This window comes from Panthera tigris, chromosome C1, assembly GCF_018350195.1.
Source record: "Panthera tigris isolate Pti1 chromosome C1, P.tigris_Pti1_mat1.1, whole genome shotgun sequence".
In the NCBI taxonomy this organism is placed as follows: domain Eukaryota; kingdom Metazoa; phylum Chordata; class Mammalia; order Carnivora; family Felidae; genus Panthera; species Panthera tigris.
The window spans coordinates 32,187,672-32,206,517 of record NC_056667.1 but is presented as its reverse complement, the minus strand read 5'-3'; the positions used below and the strand labels follow the sequence as shown (position 1 = coordinate 32,206,517).

Sequence of the window (18,846 nt, the reverse complement as noted above, 5' to 3'; positions counted from 1 at the left end):
AACGGATCGTCCCTAGAGCCTCCAGGAGAAACGGAGCCCTGCCAGCCCCTTGATTGTAACCCAGTGAAACCCAGTGAAACCCAGTGAAAATGCATGGATTTCTGTCCCCCAGAACTCTGAGATCATAAATTTGTGCTGTTTGAAGCCACTGAATTTGATGGTGATCTGCTACCGTGACAGCGAGTAGCATACACCCGGGAGGCTGAGGCTGATGTGGCCAGAGTGCCTCAGAGGGGAGAGTCGCAGACGTGTTCTTCTGTTTTCCTGAGGTCTGGTCACAGGTCCCCGCTGGCTAGCTTGCTGTCCAGGTGGGAGAGTGACTTCCCCTCTGGGAGCCTACAGCTCCTTAGACCCCCGGGCGGGGTCTCCTGCAGGTGCACGCTGTGAAGGTGCTGTCTCCGCCGCCCGGAACACCACCCCTCTCCCCTCTGTCAGCCCTCCAATTCTTCAAGGCCCCCTGTCCTGTCCCCTCTAAGTAACTTCTTCCTCTGACACCTGGTGCCACCCCTGTGGGACCTGACACTCTGGTGACTTTGCATTGTCTGGGTTTTAACCACCAGCCTCTGCTGCTCCTCCCCCAACACCCACCCACCCACCCACCCACCGGCCACAGAGCAGGGAGTTGCCAGAACCGAGAAGGCCGAGTGGATTCGCTGGTTAGAGCTGGTCATGCCCAGACATGTAGGAGCCACTCTCCGTGCCGAGGGGGTCTACAATTGCCCACGGGACACCCAGGGTCAGTCCTGGCTGTGGCGCCTGGGAACCCTTGGGCAGATCAGGCTGGAGGTGAGCAAGATTGATGGATATGAAAGCCCTTGAGCAAACTGCGGTCATGGGTAACCTTTCTCCCCGAGGTGCAGCCCAGGAGTGACAACTATTCTCCCACGTGGGGCATATGCCACCCTTCTGCCTGAGAGCCCCTTTTCCCTTGCTTTCCTGGGTCCTTCCCATATGCCGGGAGCTGGGCAAACCTAGAGAAAACATGGAGCTCCAGGGTCAGGACGTGGGGAGGCCGGTGAGGTGCCCGAGACGCAGAGTCCAAGGTAGTATGCCCCTCAGTGTCACACAGATGGAGCCTGGAAGGTCTAACCCCACGCTCCCTTTTATAGATGAGGAAACTGAGGGCTGGAGAGTGGGAACGCCTTGCTCAAGGGCGCAGGGGAGGCTCCTGGCAGAGCTGGGACCAGAACACCCCTCTGTCACCTTCAGCTCCAGGGCGGGTCCCCTCTGCCTCCAATTAAATGCGTGAGTAAGTGGCTGAGTGAGCTTATTACTCCAACACTGTTTCTTGGGTGCCTACTCTCTGTTAATACTCTGTGAGGGGCTGGGCTGCAGCTTGGGAACAAGACAAACAGTCCTTCCCTGAGAACTTACACTCTTTAAGGAGAGAGTGAGTAATTATGCATTAGCTCCCTGATTACAGTGGTGATGAATGCCGTGTCGGGGATGGTCGGATGGTCGGAAGTCGCGGGCTGTGAATAGTTGTGCAGGATAGTCCAAATGGGGAGCCTCCTCGTCAGTGTGCTTCCATGTAAGAGTTTCTAATCCAATTTGGAAGACAGGACCACTGTGTCCTCAAAGGAATAGCACAAGGCTGTGGTAAGAAGTGAAGGAGCTAGGCTGGAAGGAGGGCCCAGAATTACAGCCCTAGCCCCTTACCTTCGGTCTCTCCCTGTTTTGGTTAACAGATCAAGTGAGGTCAGCCCTCACTGGGCGGGGCGGGGGGGGGGTCTTAGAGGAGGGGGGGTGTCTTAGAGGAGGAGCCCCACAGCCAGGAAGGCAGGGGAGACCAGCAGGTGGAACAAGGCATTGCCCTGTCCTGGACTGGATGCGTGCGATGGCAGAAGGGGCTGGAACCCAGGCTTCTCTGCCTGGACAAAGTCTGGCTCTCAGCATTGCCTGGAAGGAACCTGGCTTCTAGGAACTTAGGCGTCTCTCCCTCCCACCAGCTCACTGTGGGGCTTTGTACCCTCACCTCTCTGTATGAAGAAAGCCCAGGGAACAGCACAGAAATAGGTTTGTGCTGTTGTTTTGTTAAAGCTCCCTGCCTGTCTGTCGGGTGGGGCCCCAGATGACCCGGGGGCCAGTTCTGTCTCCCACACACTGGCTGGAGGGAGGGCTCTCAGGAGCTGCTCCTTTCCCTGAGCCCTATTTTATCTGTAAAATGAAAGTGAGAAAGACCAATTACTCCCAATTGTTAAAATTGGAAAAAGAAAAAAAAAAAAAGGAACAGATGTGCAAGGGTGTTTTAAATCCTTGGCTCATAAAGACATAGAAGATGCCACCAAATGAGAGCATTCCTTCAAGGATCAACAGGACACCTTGCATCATTTGCAGAGTCGGGAGACCCAGCTTGGCTTCAGGAGGAGCAGAGAAGGATGCCTGGCTCCTTCTGTTTGCTTTTCTTTAATCGGGAAGAATTATTCTGGCTGATAAATAATATCCACTCCTCAGCAGGGAGTTAGAACAGAAGGGGTTCTTTAGAGATGGGCTTGTTTGGTCTTTGGTCTGACGGAAGAGGAAACGGAGTCCCGGAGAGGCACAAGGGCAAGCGCCAAGCTGTGCGGGGTCCTGGGGCTGCAGCACAGGGAGAGATGGCAGGTTCCCTGGGAAAACCTTTTGGTTCAGGTGGACCTTGGACCCGCCAGTTTGGCAAAATCACCTGTTGCTTGTCCTGGATGTGGTGATGTCAGAGGCAACACCCTGGAAGGCAGGCCAGTGGTCATGTGCCGATTCCGCACCCCAACTGCTGTGCTGAGCACGGGAGTACACAGCCAGTACGTGTCGTTCCTGCCCCCGAGACACTGGCTATCTGCAGGGAAGGCAGCCCAGCGGAAGGAAAACTGGTACAGTGTGATGTGGTTGGTGTCACAGCAAAGCTCTGGGTGGAGGGCCAGGAGCGTGAGGGAAGGGAGCTCTGGCTGGGCCCCGGGACAGTGGTGGGGCCGGGGCAGAAGGAGGTTTGGCCAGAGCTGAGCTTTCACAGGATGGGGCGGGGGGGAGTCTGGCTGGTAAAGAAGGGGAGGGAGGACCCTCCTGAGAGAAGAGACAGGGCGAACAAGGGTTTGAAGCCTGGGAAGAAGGCAGTGTGCTCAGGAACTATCAGGTAGTTGAAAGGCAAGGGGTGAGACACTCTCCAGAGTGTCAGGAGAAGGGTGAGGCTGGACGGTCACGGTGGCCCTATGGGGAAGAGGCTCTGACCCTTTCCAAAGGCATCTGGATTTCTGATGGCAGTCAGCAGGCATCAGAAGTGGTCGTGGAGCACCGTGATCTGTGCTGTTCTGTGACGCAGAAATACCCCTTTGCATTGCACGGACCGGTGGCGGGGGGTGGGCAGGGTGGAGAGGAGCTAATGGGTTTGAGACCATTCAGGGGCCAGTTCACTGAGAATCTGGTGACATATGGGATATGGGGGATGGGGGAGAGGTCACTGATGGCTCCTGGACTTCTCAGGATGCGTTGGGTGACTTTCAAGATGCCCGCGCTGAGATTCAGAATCTGACCCTGGGCCTTGGGCTGCTCACCTGGGACTCAGCAACAGAGGCCAGTTGGTCCCAGTCCCTGGATGATACCCCCATCTGCTGGTTCCCCCAAGAGGAACCAAGAAAAGCATGTGGATGCTGTCGGGATGTTGATTCATCTTCACCAACACACCTACAGATATTTTCCCGTTACCCGGGGGTAGTAAATTGAGAGAACTCAGTGTTTATTCACTCATTTATTGTCACCAGTTATGTTCAAGGCTTTGTGAGTGATACAGAGATGAATCAGACACATCCCAGTCCTGTCCTCAAAGTTCGTGTGGTTTGTCTGTGATGCCGACAAGAATTTGTATATATTGTATTACACACACACGGGAGAGGAGGTAAATGCCACAATAAAGAGACCAAATGCTATCTATAAGAGATCATTTCTGGCCAGGGAGGGTTGGTCATGGAGGGCTTCGTGGAGGAGGGGGCATATGAGCTGGGCTCACAATGGTGGATGTGGTTGGATTCGGCCACAGTGGCACGGAGACAAGCATTCCAGACAGAGCCCTGCACGGGAGGGGACGTGAACGCTCTGAGCAGGCAGTTTTGGCAAGGGCAGGGGTTTGTACAGGAACTGTGACGTCAGGGGCATCCTGGCATATTTGTGAGGGTGATCCCAGGTGGGGACTGTACTCTCCAGGAGGAACCGCTGAAGCAGTTGGGACAGGAACGGGCCAGGTGAGAGCTGGGTATCAGGGCAGTTTATCTGGCCTTGTGGAGAGAGTGAGGTCAGGAGGACAGTTTGGACTCTGTCACGTGTTGGTCTAGATGAGGGGACAAGCACTGGGTCTTAACAAGGGTGACAGAAAAGAACTTCATCCACAGTTATTGACGCTTACTGAGGCTTTAGGCCGGGCACTGTTCTAAACATTTTAATTTAATTCCAAATGGTTAATTTGGATTAACCAATGGAGTCTTCCCTACATCCGACCAGGTAGACGCTACATTTGTTACCATTTTACAAACCAGTTCACTGAGTCGCAGAGATGTGAAATGAACAACCTGACCCTGGTCACACAGCTAGCAAGCCGAGGAGGAAGGATTCAAACCCAGGAGCTTGTGCTCTTAAATCCCACCCTAGAAAGGTCTTTCCTAAGGGCACTGAGCAGATGAAAGGTAGTCCTGCCAGGGTCGGGCCCATTCCTCCCACCCGCCCGGCAACCCCGAACAGCGGCTCTGAGGGCTGACCCAGACCCTCCTGACCCCCCTATAGACTGTGAAGGGCCCAAAGGGCCCAAAGAGTCGGTTCACCGACTCGAACGGCCTACATATAGGAGGTGGCAATGCAAATAATTGATGCAATGGAAACTTTCTATGGAAAAAGGTACCCACTCAAACAGCCACAGAGTCCAAAAAAAGGAAGAAGGGCAGAGCAGACCCAGAGGGCTCTGTAGCAAACAATTTCCTTTGGCATAGCCTCCGCTGCCTGACTGAGCCCTTGAACTGGCGGGGGTGGGGGAGGGGCGGCCCTGGGCAGGAGTGGGGGCAGGTTGGGACCAGAAGCTCAGCTGGGTCCCTTGAGGGCCCCGGGTCACCAGGCTTCCCCTCTCAACTCAAGAGGCAGTCGTTGTGGGGACACAAAGCAATTGTCCCTCCAAACACCCACACCCTGCCTGCTTCTTCCCAGCGGGACTCGCTTACTAACTGCTTCCCGAAGGCGGGCCCGTTGGTTGACGCTCTGCATTCCCTGGGGTCTCCCAGAGTCTAGACCTGCTCTTCTCTCTCTGTGTCCTCCTGTTATGGGATCTGGAATCTCCTTCTTTTAGAGGGCAAAATCCTTGTAAGTGTAAGTAAAGCTGAACGATCAGGAATAACCAAAAGAGAAAGAGCGGGAAGGTCATTGTTTGGAAAGTCGCCTCTATGTTATTTAATTCTTCTCCCGACCATTTTAGAGATGGGGAAACTAAGACCTGAAGTGTTAAATGGCACCTGAGGCCACACAGTGGCAGAGGCTGGAGGTACCCAGTTTTATCTGTGACCAAAGCCTGGGGCTGTCCTGCTGTGCGAGGCCACCCCATCTCCTTGTTTTCTGAACGTCTGCTCCCTCGATTGTCATGTGACAGTGAAGGAGCCTGCCTGTAGCATCAGTGTGACAGTGACATAATGCAGGGACAGCTTTGACACATGGTAGGCAGTCAACAAACATTGGTTTTCCCTCCCTACCCGTCCCTTCTGTCTCTCCAAACTGGGGAAGATGTGATGAGCCTTTTGGGGAGAAAGCAGCCCAAGTGTGGGGTGCCTTGGGAGAAAGGGCCATAATCGCTGATTTTCTGGCCCATCTTCCCTACTAGATCTGTGACATCTGAGGCAGGGGCCCAGGTCTCTTCCCCTTTGCACCCTGTGGTCTAGCCCAGTGACGAGGAGGGCCTTGTGGAAGGTCACTCAGCTGGAGGCAGCGGGACCCCAAGTGTGAGCCAGTCCGGTGGGCTTTCTACCACACCAGCGAGGGGAGACTTCCGGTGCGAGAGGGCCCCCACAAGGCGTGGCCCAGTATGGCAGGAAACAGCTCCTCTACACCTTGTCTGAGCCGGTGCAGTCCCTGGGGTTTCGACCGCAGCTCCTCTCCCTGCCACTGTTTATTCTCCTGGACTCCTGGGCTGGGTGCCCTCCATGTGCCATTCAGTGCCTCCCTCCCCATCCCTGCAGTGCCTGAAAACCGTGACTATTCCTTCTGCCTAGTCCCAATATGGAGCTTGGGGGCCCGGGTGTTCCTGCCTCTCACGACACAGAATCCCTTACCCTGCCCTTGAAGTTCCTCTTTTTCTATCCTCGAAACAACTGGAAATGTATCAGCATCCTCTGTTTTTAAAAACCCTGCTTTTACTGAGAGTCACCAGGTACTCTCAAAACAGGTCTTGTCCGTCCGTATCAGAGGCCCTGAGCCCCTCTGCCTTTCTCTCTGCTCGCTTTCCTTGTCTGGGACACCTCACTCTACTACATGGGAGGGAGCAGCCTCTCATCTGGACAATGCAGCCAGGACCCGGGAGAGATCCAGAAGCAGCCTCTGGGCTGCCCAGTGCATATGGACAGTGTTCTCAGACTCAAGTGCAGGCATTTGAAGCAAAGGTGAGCACCCCAGAAAAGTGAGAGCCCCAGCCCGGCTGCAGGGAAGAAGGCAGAAAAATTTGCAGAGCCAATCGTGAAACAGGATCTCTAGGAGGGAAGACTGACAGAAGAAGGGCAGCTTGCAGAAGCTGGAGAAGGGCTAGGGCATTTATTGAGTGCCTCTTGTCTGCTGAGTTTGTGCCACATCTCTCCCACATGTTGTCTCATGTGATCTATACCACAAACCCAGGGAAGGGTGATGTTTTTCACTTTTTACTCGTGAGGAAAGTGAGGCTCAGAGAAGTTAAGTAATTCATCTGAGGTCACACAGCTATTCCTGGGTGAAACCAGGGTCCAAACCCAAGCCCTTCTGATGCCCGGACCAACACTCTGCACCACCCATGAGGATTGTGTGGCGCTGGGTAAATGAGGCTTGCCAGTAATTCTCCCTGTTTCCCCTCCCGTTTGCTAAGTAGCCCAGCACGACCCACCAGGCTATTCCTTGTGGTTCTGCCATGTGTGTCCCAGTGTCTTGGGTGTTCCTCTCTCTTCAGTGACCCACAGACCATGAGAGCGGAAATAAAAATACAGATGGATAGATTTGTCCCATGAATCCCCGCCCCAAGCAGATCAGACTCAGCTCAGCCGTGTGCCAGCCTTATTTGCAGGTGTCCTGTTCACAGTGGTGGGACAGGCTGTGTGTCAGGAGGGCAGCCAGGGCCTTCTCTGGGATCGGGGAGTGAGGTCCAGTGCTGGAGTCGTGGTGTCCTGGCTGCCTCACGCTGTGGCAGTGAGGCTGGCCCCTGCAGACATCTGGGGCTTTTCTTTCATTCCATCACAGCTGAACTTCCCCTGCGGTGATGCCAACCCCAGTGCCCAGGCCGGATGTGCCTCGATGCTTTGGTTCCATGGGGAGGGTGGGGAGTGGAGAGGACGGCCCCTCCCTCCCCCTGAGGTTTTGGGTGGGGCCTGCAGAAAAGCTGCAGAAGAGTCCTTCCTGCCATGGGTGGGCGCCACCTGGCACATGGGCCCCTCTTTCCCTGATAGGCCTTCCTTGTTCAGCTATTTTCTGAAAAGAAGACATTTTGATATCATTTTTGAATTACTGTCTTTATAAAACTCATAACATGCTTATTGTAAAAAAAAAAAAAAAAAGAGAGAGAGAGAGAAAGAAAAGAAAAAAGAACAATTTGGAAATGTATAAAGAAGACAGTGCACACTCCAAACCCTGTCCCTTTGCAGTCCCAGCCCTCAGATGAGCTGAGAGCTTGGGGATTATTCTCCAGGCCCACAGCAGTCACAGCCATACCGATATGTGTGTGTGTGATGCTACTTTGCCCCGTTTCCCACACCATTCCACTGACAGGAAGTGAGCGTAGTGGCTAAGAGTGGGGGTTCCAGAGTCAGATGGACCAAAGTTCACCACTTACCAGGTCTCCTAACCTTGCCAAGCCTCATGTGGAAATTGGGGTCCCAGTCCTGCCTTGCATCCTGCTGTGGCAGGGGAGGGAGATCGCCCCGGAGAAGGGCTGAACTCCATGTTCAACACCTAGAAAAAAAACCACTGAGAATCTCTGTTATTGGTAGGAGTGTGGAATTATTTTCCATTAAGAAATAGTCCCATGACTATTCCATTGGGTGGATTTATCAGCATTCACTTATTAAACCAGTTCCCTAGTGATGGATAGTAAGGTTGTTTCCATGTTCACTGGTAAAAATGTTGCTGCACTGATCACGTGTGTGTGACATCTGTGTGTACGTTCCTGGAAGATGATGTATATTTGTGTGTGCACTTGGGAAGCCGCTGGCTCCACGTAAATTTTGGCCACCTCTTATCTCCAACTCTGATGGTGGCCATCATTTTCCTCTTTGCCAACCAAATGGGGGAGAGTTGATATTGACTTTAACTTATATCTTTTTTAATAATTAGTGAGGCCAAGCATCTTTTCCTATCTTTATTAGACATTTTCATTCCTTGAAAATTATTTATTTCCTCTCTCCATTTTGTTAGCTTTTCCTAATGTTTTGTGGGTACTTATTATATATCATGGATAATGACCCTATTTTTAAAATGTTTGGTTAGTTATTTTTGAGAGAGAGGGAGAGAGTTCAAGCAGGGGAGGGGCAGAGAGAGAAGAAATCATAGGATCCCAAGCGGGCTCCACGCCATCAGCACAGAGCCCAACATGGAACTTGATCTCATGAACCATGAGATCATGACCTGAGCCTAAATCAAGAGTCAGACATTTGCCTGTGGGGCTTAGTTTGTTGAACGTCCAACTTCAGCTCAGGTCATGATCCTGGGTTCGTGAGCTCGAGCCCCACGTCGGGCTCTGCTGACAGCTCAGAGCCTGGAACCTGCTTCGGATTCTGTGTCTCCCTCTCTCTCTGCCCCTCCCCTGCTTGCACTCTGTCTCTCTCTCAAAAATAAATAAACATTTAAAAAATTTCAAAATAAAATAAAATGTTAAAAAAAATTTTTTTGAAGAGTCAGACACTTAACTAACTGAGCCACCCAGGCACCTTGGCCCTATTTTTATATGTTGCAAATATTTTTACGTAGCCTGTCATTTGCTTTGTAACTGTTGCTGGGGCCTTTTGTTGTATGTAGGGCTTAGTGTTTTTTATGTAAGCACATTTATTCATCTTTTCCTTTAAGAGCATGGAGGTCCAGTTCAGGCTTTGAAAGTTATTTTCCAACACTAAGGTACACAAATATTCTAATAGTTCTGGTATTTTCGTGGACTTGCTGATATGTATTGTTTATTTCTTTAATCCCAATAAATTTGTGTTAAGTCTGGTGCACATACTCTATTTAAAATAGAATCCTCTGCCTTCCCTCACCGTATCCCAATTATTTCATGCTTGTAGGTTTACACGCATCTTCCCTGGCTAGATCCTCAGATCCTGAAAAGCAGGCATCTTTTCTGTTTTGTTCACTGCTGACTCTCCGGTGCCCAGAACAGTGCCTGACACATAGTAGGTGCTTAGTAAGTACTTGTTGAAGGGATAGACAGCCAGCCAGTTGTCACAGCTTTCTTATTCAAATAATCCATTCTTCCTCCACCGTAATTACACCTTCGACAGCCTCTTATACGGTTACTGGTCATCAGGTTCTCCCTCTTCTTCGGTTTTACAGTTTATAATTTTCTAGAAAATCATCAGTTTTCAAATTCATTGACATCAAGTTATGTATGAATTTCTCTCAATTTAAAAAAATGTTCATATACCTGTTTATACTGCCCTTCTTAATGGTTATTTGTGATTGTGCCCTTTCCTGTTACTCAAATCAGCCAGGGCTTTGTCCCTGGGGTTGGTCTCAGAGAGCCAGTCTGCAGCTGTGTATTTCTTTCATGGTGGCTGCTATGCTTTTCTCGTTCACTCATTTTTGTTTTCAACTTATTCGTTTCTTCCGCATAGATCATTTTGTTTATTCTACCCTTTATCAGCTTCTTGGGTTAGATGCTTAATTCATTTGGTTTCAGTCTTTCTTATTTTATCATGAGAGCATTTAAGGTCTGAATTTCCCTCCCAATGCAGTTTTGGTTACCCTCCCCAGATTTGTATTTTATTTTATTATGTTTTAAGTTTGTTTGTTTGTTTATTTATTTATTTATTTATTTATTTATTTTTTAATGCTTATTTATTTTTGAGACAGAGAGAGACAGAGCATGAATGGGGGAGGGCCAGAGAGAGAGGGAGACACAGAATCGGAAGCAGGCTCCAGGCTCTGAGCTGTCAGCACAGAGCCCGACGCGGGCTCGAACTCACGGACCGTGAGATCATGACCTGAGCCAAAGTCGGACGCTTCACCGACTGAGCCACCCAGGCGCCCCTATTTATTTATTTTTGAGAGAGAGAGAGAGATTTAGAGAGCGAGCAGGGGAGGAACAGAGAGAGAGAGAATCCCAAGTAGGCTCTGCATTGACAGCACAGAGCCCGACGTGGGGCTCAAACCCATGAGCCATGAGATCATGACCTGAGCCAAAACCAAGAGTCAGATGCTTAACCTACCGAGCCACCCGGGGGTCCCTTCCCCAGATTTTTAAAAAGTAGGATGCTCAATGTCATGCATTCATAAATATTCTAGAAAGGTATTTTTGTGCCTCTTTGACTCAAGTTATTTAGAAAAGCATTTTTTAATTACCATGCGCATGGTTTCCTTACTTACTTATTTATTTATTTAATTTATTTAGCTGCTTGTTAATTTCTAACTCCGTTGCATTGGGACCGCAGACTGTGGTATACATGTTGGAAATTTGAGATTTTCTTGTAGTCAGGTATGAAGACATTGGAGAAAAAGATGTTTTCTCTCCTTCTTGTATATGGATGAAGTTAAGCTTACCAGCTGTATCTTCAGAACCTCCCTACTTTTCTTTAGAGATTACTTGTACCATCAGACTTAGAGTAATGTGTTCAAGACGCTATTCTGTGTTGGTCTTCTTGTGGTTCTAAAACTGTATGATTTCATATATTTTATGGTTCCACTGTTCAGGGTGAAGGTAAGGTTCATGATTCATGTGCCTTCTTGGAGAAATAGACCCATTAGCAATCTAAAGTGCCCCATTTTATTCCATTTAACATTTTTTACATTTTGTCTGATATTAACGTTAACTTTCCTGGATTTTTTGTTACCATTTTGCTTATTATGTTTTTTTGCCTTTTTTTTTTTAGTTCAACCTTTGTCCTTTTGTTTTAAATGTATCACTTCCAAACAGCAGATGGCTGGATTTTTTTTTTTTCCATTCAACCTAATCTCTTATCTCAAAATACAGTCATTTAATTTATTCACATTGTTCTATTTATTGATACATTTGGGCTTGTTTTATGTCTTTTGGTTATGATACCTTTTCCTTTACCTGTCTAACGCTTAATTAATTGAATTAATTAATCTAATTTTTTGTTTCTCCCCGCCGACCCCACACACAGTAGTTAAGAGGTCTGTATCTTTTTTTTTTTTTCTGGAAATGGTTACCCTTAAATTAAAAAATTAAAACCCATGCTCCTCTAGTGTCAAGGAGCTGAAATTCCCAGCCAAATGAGACCGTTATTATCAGCATTTGCTTAGATTTGACTGTGCATTTTTCTTTTATTGTTCATCACTGTTTCCTGTGTATCCTGTCTTGCCCTTTCTCGAGTTACTTATTCTGATACAGTTTTAATTTTGTGGTAGTAATTCCTTGAGTAATTGTTTTAAGAAAAGATAAGTGGCATACTATTTTTAGTACTTCTGTCTTTGGCTTTGAGAGCCAGTGGAGTAACAGATCTTTTAACCCTTTTTCCTCAGACCTCTGTAGTATTTGTTGCCTTCTGGCAGTTAGTAATGTCAAGTCCAATGGCAATTTGGTTCTCAAAATTTTTGGAGAGTCAGAGACAAAGCTGAGCCCACTGCTGACCTGGGTAAAGGGTGGCATCACCTCCATGGAGCTTTATCATATCCAGAGGAAGCAGCAAGATCGGGATTTGCTGAGGGTTGAAAGTCTCCTTTAAAATGGATATGTCAAGGGGTGCCTGGGTGGCTCAGTTGGTTTAGCGTCTGACTTCGGCTCAGCTCATGATCTCTTGGTTTGTGAGTTCGAGCCCTCCGTCGGGCTCTGTGCTTACAGCTCAGAGCCTGGAGCCTGCTTCAGATTCTGTCTCCCTCTCTCTCTCTGCCATTCCCCTGCTCTCTCTCTCTCTCTCTCTCTCTCAAAAATAAAATAAACATTAAAAAAAATTTTTAAATGGGTACGTCAGTGTGGGAGCTTCATCAGGATGGTGCAAGGAATACCACACCATAGGCTGGGGGTGAGGGTAAGGGGGGGTGAATTTTGAGGCAAGGCAAGGGACTCCAAGAATCTTAGGGCACAAACTGTTGAAGAGCTGATGGATCCTTCAGGAACTTTCTGCAAAGAGCAGTCAAAGCATGTGTCAGGGCTAGAGTCTCCTGGAAAAGAGTCATGCTAAGGAAGACAGTAAGATGTGGGGTAGGTGGCTTCGGGTCTCCTCTCCTTCCCACTCTTGTCTCTTTGGAAACCTGAAGGATTCACTCATTACCCTTGGATTTCAGTAATTCTGGCCAGCCAGCCCTGCCGTGGCTCCAGCGGCCTCCAAGCACAATTCCCTCCCTGGCAGTTAGCACGTGGGCCTTTCCCTGCCCCTGGTGGGTGAAGCCGGCTTAGCTTTGATTCGATTTTCTGTCATTCCTCCTTGTCTGCTTTTGCTCAGACTTGCTGGCCGGCTGGTGCTTCTCTGAGACTGTTCTTACTTGAACCTTTCTTATTTCGTTGAACGTTGTTCTGTGTCCCCCGAGTTTGGGGGAGAAGAGGTAAACCCATGGGCTCCACGTACCATGTAGAACGTCAGGTGTGTGTAACATTTTCCTGGTGACCGGATGCAGGCGGGTCCGCCCGGGCCACTCACCTGCTGCTGGAGGCCAGGAGCAGCACTCGGGCAGTGCTGGCCCCGCTGGTGGATGGCAGAGCAGTGGCTCGCTCCCTCCACCTGAGCCCGTCCTCTGCCCCGGCCACACCTCTGGTCCCGACTGCATTACCTCGCTGATTAAGACGATTCCGTGACCTCCCTCGGCTGCTAGATCAAGCCCAGCCTGTTACGTATACCAAGTTCTCCCCCTGCCCAGCTCTCGCCTCCCGAGCTGTCACTACCTCTCACCTCCAGCCACACAGACAGCATGAAATTCTTCGGACATTCGCGCAGTTTGGGGTCTCCTGTCTACATACACTTCTTACTCTCTCTTTCTCTCTCACCCATTCAGACATCATCAGAATCGACTACTCTTTTCTTCCTGACTTCTAGGTGTAGTCACTCAGAACCAGTGAGTCTATGCATTCCTTTGTTCCTGGCCCCTCCTCCCACAACAGTGATCCCCTTGAAGGCAGGGACTGAATCTTTACCCTTCCCACTGGGCCTGACCCAAAATAGGTGCTGAACGTGCTCGGTTCAATGAATGAGCAACCCAGCTAGGTTCTAAAGAGACTTGTTCTACTCCGACTGTGTGTGAGACCCTGTGCCAGTCTCTAGGGGTGGGGAGTGGGTCAGACTGACCCGGCCGAGCTGTGTGCAGTCCACAAGGCCTGCGAGACTCCGGAGTCTCTACGCTCAGAGGTGGGGAATTGTAGACAGTGTTCATAGGATAGCCCGTCCTAAGAAATCAGGGTTTTGACACTGGGAGGGACAGAGCACAGCTGTTTGTATTAATAACTGAGATCTATCAGAGGATGTGGGGTTGACGAAAACCGAGGAGTGGTGAGAAGTTCGGATGGTTCGGGCAGCAGGATCAGGAAATGATAGACGGAGGCCACTGAGGGGTGGCGCAATGCTGCCCTGGGGTGCGGGGCAGCGCTGGCTGGATTCCAGAGCAGCTGGTGTGGCAGGGAGGGGAGAGCAGAGTGGCTTCAGTTACCTGCACATTTCGTAGGAGTCAGCAGCGGGACGTAGTTGCCGGAACATTAACTCTTCCAAGGCTGTGCCAGTAAAACCACGGTGCCCAAGAGAAGGAAGTCATGACAGTGCCCCAGGCCCATGAGCAGGTGACTCCAGACCTAGATCGCTGGGCGTACTGTGGGATAACGCCCAGAGCAGCACCAGGCACTGGTCTACCAAATCACTAAAACCCTGGGAGGTAGTTGCTATTTCTTAGCCCCGCATTCAGGCATAGGGAGGCGACACAGAGGTCACGAGTACAGGGCCGGACGGGGACCCAGGTACCCTAGCTCTGGGAACCACATCCTCAGCCATCCCAGCACACTGACTCCAGCAGACAAGCCAAAGCCTAGGCCCAGGGGAGCAGCATGGATGCGACACACACACACACACACACACACACACACACACACACACTACACTCAACTAAAACAACTCAGGCTTTCTGGAGCACGAAACGCCCTCCCCTGTCTTTTCTCATTTGCGTGTAAGTTGATGATTGAAAACTGGTGCTCCCTCCTTCATCCGCTGACCCCTGAGCCCCTTCCCTTTGGCCTCGAGTGCTCCATTTGGTTTAGCGATTTGGGGAATCTGGTTCTTCTGTCCAACTATTGGATTTAATTTCCACGCAGGCCCGAATATGCATCACTTGTGCAGGCTGTATTCGTTTTCTCTCGCCGTGTAGCAAATCATCTCAAACTTAGTGGCCCTTATTTGTTAGCTCATGGTTCTAGAGGTCAGAATTCTGGTACAGAGAGGCTGACTCCTCTGCTCAGGGATGAAATCAAGGTACCTGTGGGCTGAGCGCTTGTCCTGAGGCCCTGGGGAAAATTCTGCTTTTCCAGCCTTGTTCACTTGATGTCAGAATCCAGATACAATCCATTGGCTGTAGGACTTGGGTCCTTCTTCTTGCTGGCTGTCAGTAGGGGGGGGCTTCTCTGCACCCCTTCAGGTGGCCTTTCCACATGCCCCCTCCATCTTCAAGGAAGCAACCTTGCAAGTCAAATCCCCCTGATTGTAATTCCCATGACTTCCTCTTCTGTGACCAGCCAGAAAAAAAACTCTGCTTTTAAAGGACTTTCTTGGGTAGGGTAAGCCCATGGAATAATCTGTTTTGGGGTCAGCTGTGTCCTGTAACGTAACCTAAGCACGAGAGCAAAGTCCATCCTGTTCACAGTCCTGGGAATTATGCAGCATGTGTACATCAGGGGACGGGAAACCTTAAGGGCCATCTTAGAATTAGAATTCTGCCTACTTATTGGTGAAGAAACGGGGGACTCAGAGAAGTTAGGTGCCATGTGCAAGATACAACATGGTACCAGGACCACATTGTCTTCCCAAGGGACATGGGGATCGAGCCCAAGATGAGCAGCTTGGGAGGAGCTGGGGGCCTGGGCCTCCTGGGACCTGGCAGAGGTTGTTCTGTGTCTGAAGAAGTTGACCTAGCAACCTCTTTGATCATACTTTTTTTGACCGTCTCCTGCAGGATTCAAGGCACAAACCTGGCAGCCTCTAACTAGTTCGTGGTGGAGCCTCAAGAGATACTGGCCAGGCAAGCTCTCCCTTCCAGAGGGAAGAGCAGAGCATGAGAGGAAGGCCACGTAGCAGAAGTGGACATGAACGCTGGTTTCCAAAGAGAACAGTGTTTTAGTTTTGGTCATCGAAAGTGGTGCCTTCAGCACAGGTAAGAAACAGGCCATCAGTGAGTATGCTCGATGGGGGCGCCATTCTGGTCTTTTGCATGAGCTCGCTACTGTTCTTCCTCTTCCGAATGTATTGTTGTTGTTATTGTTACTATTGCCTTCCTTGAGCCTCTGTGGAAACTGGAAGTCATCAGGACTTCCTTGGCCAAGAGCAGAGACCTTGAGGGTCAGCACTCTTTCCCTGCCTCCACGTTGCCTCCCCCCAAATTCAGTTGTCTTCCCAGTTCCTCAGTTTCCATTCTGTCCGTGGCAACAACTCCTCTCGAGAGACCGCAGCCTCCTCACATGACGGCCCACACACCAGAGTTCCACCGTCTTTTCTGTCCCCCTCTCCGCCCACCCCCATGATGGCTCTTGCCTGAAGAGCCCCTGGCCACCCCCTAACTACTCAGAGGAGCACAGGGGGTGTTGAAGACTGAGCGGCGTCTCTTCAGGACCCTCCCTGCAGTAAAGAAGTGAAAGGATGTAGGGTTCTCAGCCCTGGCTACACGTTAGAATCATCTAGAAAGTTTTTAAAAATTTCTAGTAGCGAGACCTCGTCTCCAGAGATGCTGGTTGAGTTAGCCTGAGGAGGGGCCTCGGCGTCCATCTATGTATTTGTGTATATAAATATTTAGCTCTTCCGGTATGCTCTGTGGCTCCAGGTTAGAAGTTCAGGTTGTGGTTCAGGCTAGGTGTGTGGTGTTAGAGCTCTTTGGGCTGGGAATATGTCTTTGGATGTTTTGCCTGGCTTCGGGGTGTGTCAGAATCACCGAAGTAGGTTGCAGGGGTTGCCTGGTGAAAACAAAGGGGGTGCCTGGGTGGCTCAGTCGGTTAAGCAGCTGACTCTCGGTTTCGGCTCCGGTCACGATCTCACGGTTCGTGGGTTTGAACCCTGCGTTGGGCTCTGCGCTGGCAGGGCAGAGCCTGCTTGCCATTCTCTGTCTCCCTCTCTCTCTGCCCCTCCCCCACTCACGCTGTCTCTGGCTCTCTCTCAAAATAAATAATAAACTTTACCCCCACCAAAGCAGATTTCCTGGCCCACCCATGTTCTCCGAAGCAGACTCTTGGGACGGGGGAAACAGGAATCTGTATCTTGACTCAGACGCAGCCGATGTGTGGGTGCTCCGGGGCCTCTTTCTGGGGACTCTGGTGATGCTCTCCCTGTGTTTGGGTCTCTGGGCTTGGCTGTGAGTCCTGAGGGCCTTCCCAGCCTGGCGTGCGGTGAGCAATGCCTCATCCCCATCCTCCTAGTGGTTTTGCACTTACAGAGAGGAGGCTAGGGCCTCGGGCAGCCCTCGAAGAGGGCACCACTGTACGTAGTTGTCCTTCCTCTATGGGGAGCCTTGGGGTAGCTGGGCCCAGGCCTCTGCCCACAGCTCGGCTGCACCATGCGGGCCCCCTTGACCCAGGCCGTGACCGGGGTTTTCCAGTGGAGGTGGGGTAGTCACCCCTGGACTCTGAGGAAGAAGGACTTTCTCACTCTGTGCCTCACCCTGTGCCTCACTCTGAGAGATGTGCCACGAACTAGTTAGATGTGGTGCTTAATAGTGGAGGCTCTGGACCTTCCTGGGTTCAAATCCCAGCTCAGGCACTTACCGGTTTTGTGAGGCATTTACGATTTAGGAGGCAGGTTGCTTGGTCCCGCTTGTAAAATGGGATAGTAATGGCGCCCACCTCACAGGTTGCTGTGCAGATGCAGGGAAGGCCCCTGGAACGTTGCTGGACACGTAGTAAGGGATCCCCAAATGTGAGCAGCAGCCCTTCGGACTCGTGCAGGCAGGTTGGCCACCTCTCTGCCCTCCTGGTTGCTGTGCTGTGACATGTCTGCCATGCTCTGGCCATCTGGTTCCCAGCGCAAGAGTCAGAGTGAAGTAAAGCCACCAACGCTGTGTATGGGGCCTGGGACTTTATCGGCAAATCCGAGTACCGCACAGACCCGAGTGAGGCTTGGTTCTATCGCCCCTCTTATAGAGATAAGGAAACTGAGCCCAGAGAGGTTCAGTGATTTAAAGACAATCACACAGCAAGTAAGGAGCAGAGCCTCTGGCCACAAAAGACCCAGCGTCTCTTCTCCACCAAGACGCATCCTGAAGAAAGGCAATAACAGCTTCAAGGATGACCCTTCCCCAGGAATATCGACATTTTCATAGGAATCAACAGTGCCGTAATGAGTCGGTCCCCTTCCATGGCATCATGGGACGTCTCGTGGTGCCGCAGTTTAGCAGTTGTGACATCTGTGTGTGTCACAGCCTTTGTGGGTCTTCTCCGCCAGCAGTCTCGGGGAAGGATCTGGGTTTATTAGAGTAGGTGCGCAGGAAATACTTGAACCTGGCTGGAAACAGAAACCTCAGAGGGATATGCAGGAAGAGATATGGGAGGACCGTCAAGGAGAGTACAGGTGGGGATCCTCCCCAGACCTCGCATTGCCTTCCCCTACTTTACTGCTAAATGCCCTTTTTGTCCATGTGGGCTCTGACAGCTGCAGGGAAGAATCCGTAAGGGATGGGACTGGTCTAGAGGGAAATGGGCTGTCAGTTCCAGCAAGAAGTCTGGTCCGCAACCCCCTCCTGTGCTCTCCCTGGGGAATAAAAGCCTCTGTGATTAATGGGGTGCCGACTCAGGGCTTCTGGAGTGTCCAGGTGCTCCTGGCCCACTGCTGGCACAGCCTCCCTGGCCACCACGGAGGGTGCTGGAACATATGGCCTCTGAACGAGGGAGAGGGCTCAGGCCCGGGCGGGTGGGGATATCAGGTAGGAGCCAGCTGGGGGCCAGCCTTCATTGACATTGCACACTCCCCTATGCTGGGGAGGCCCATTCACACTATGTGAGCTTGGGAACGGCTATGTTTGAGGTTACTGGAGGGCAGGGGGATGTGGAGTCATGGCCCCCCTCTACTGGGAACCTGGACTGAGGCTCTCTCCAGAGTAAATGTGATTTCTGAATAAATCAAGATGAACCTAATTTGAAAACAGACACTAGAGCATTTTCTCAGCAGCAAAGCCCTCGGCCAGTAGTATGCAAACTTCTACGGTCTTAGAAGCCATTTTTAAAAGTCGAATCCTACATGGAATGTCAATAATATAGAACAGATTAAATTGGTAGTTTATTGATATGCATTTATCTTTTATTTTTTTAATGTTTTTATTTATTTTTGAGAGAGCGCA

General features: G+C 50.6%; 1 protein-coding gene across 3 annotated transcripts in view; it reads left to right on the top strand.

Annotated features, from left to right (window-relative positions):
- Positions 1–18,846, top strand: part of HIVEP3 (HIVEP zinc finger 3) — a 379,962-nt gene that overhangs the window by 268,083 nt on the left and 93,033 nt on the right. For 2 of the 3 annotated variants that reach the window (XM_042996816.1, XM_042996817.1), the window contains one exon: positions 15,484–15,681. The gene's annotated coding sequence lies outside the window, so the exon portion shown is untranslated. Of the gene's footprint in view, positions 1–15,482; positions 15,682–18,846 lie in introns of those variants that run through there. The other variant, XM_042996818.1, reaches the window with a different exon arrangement.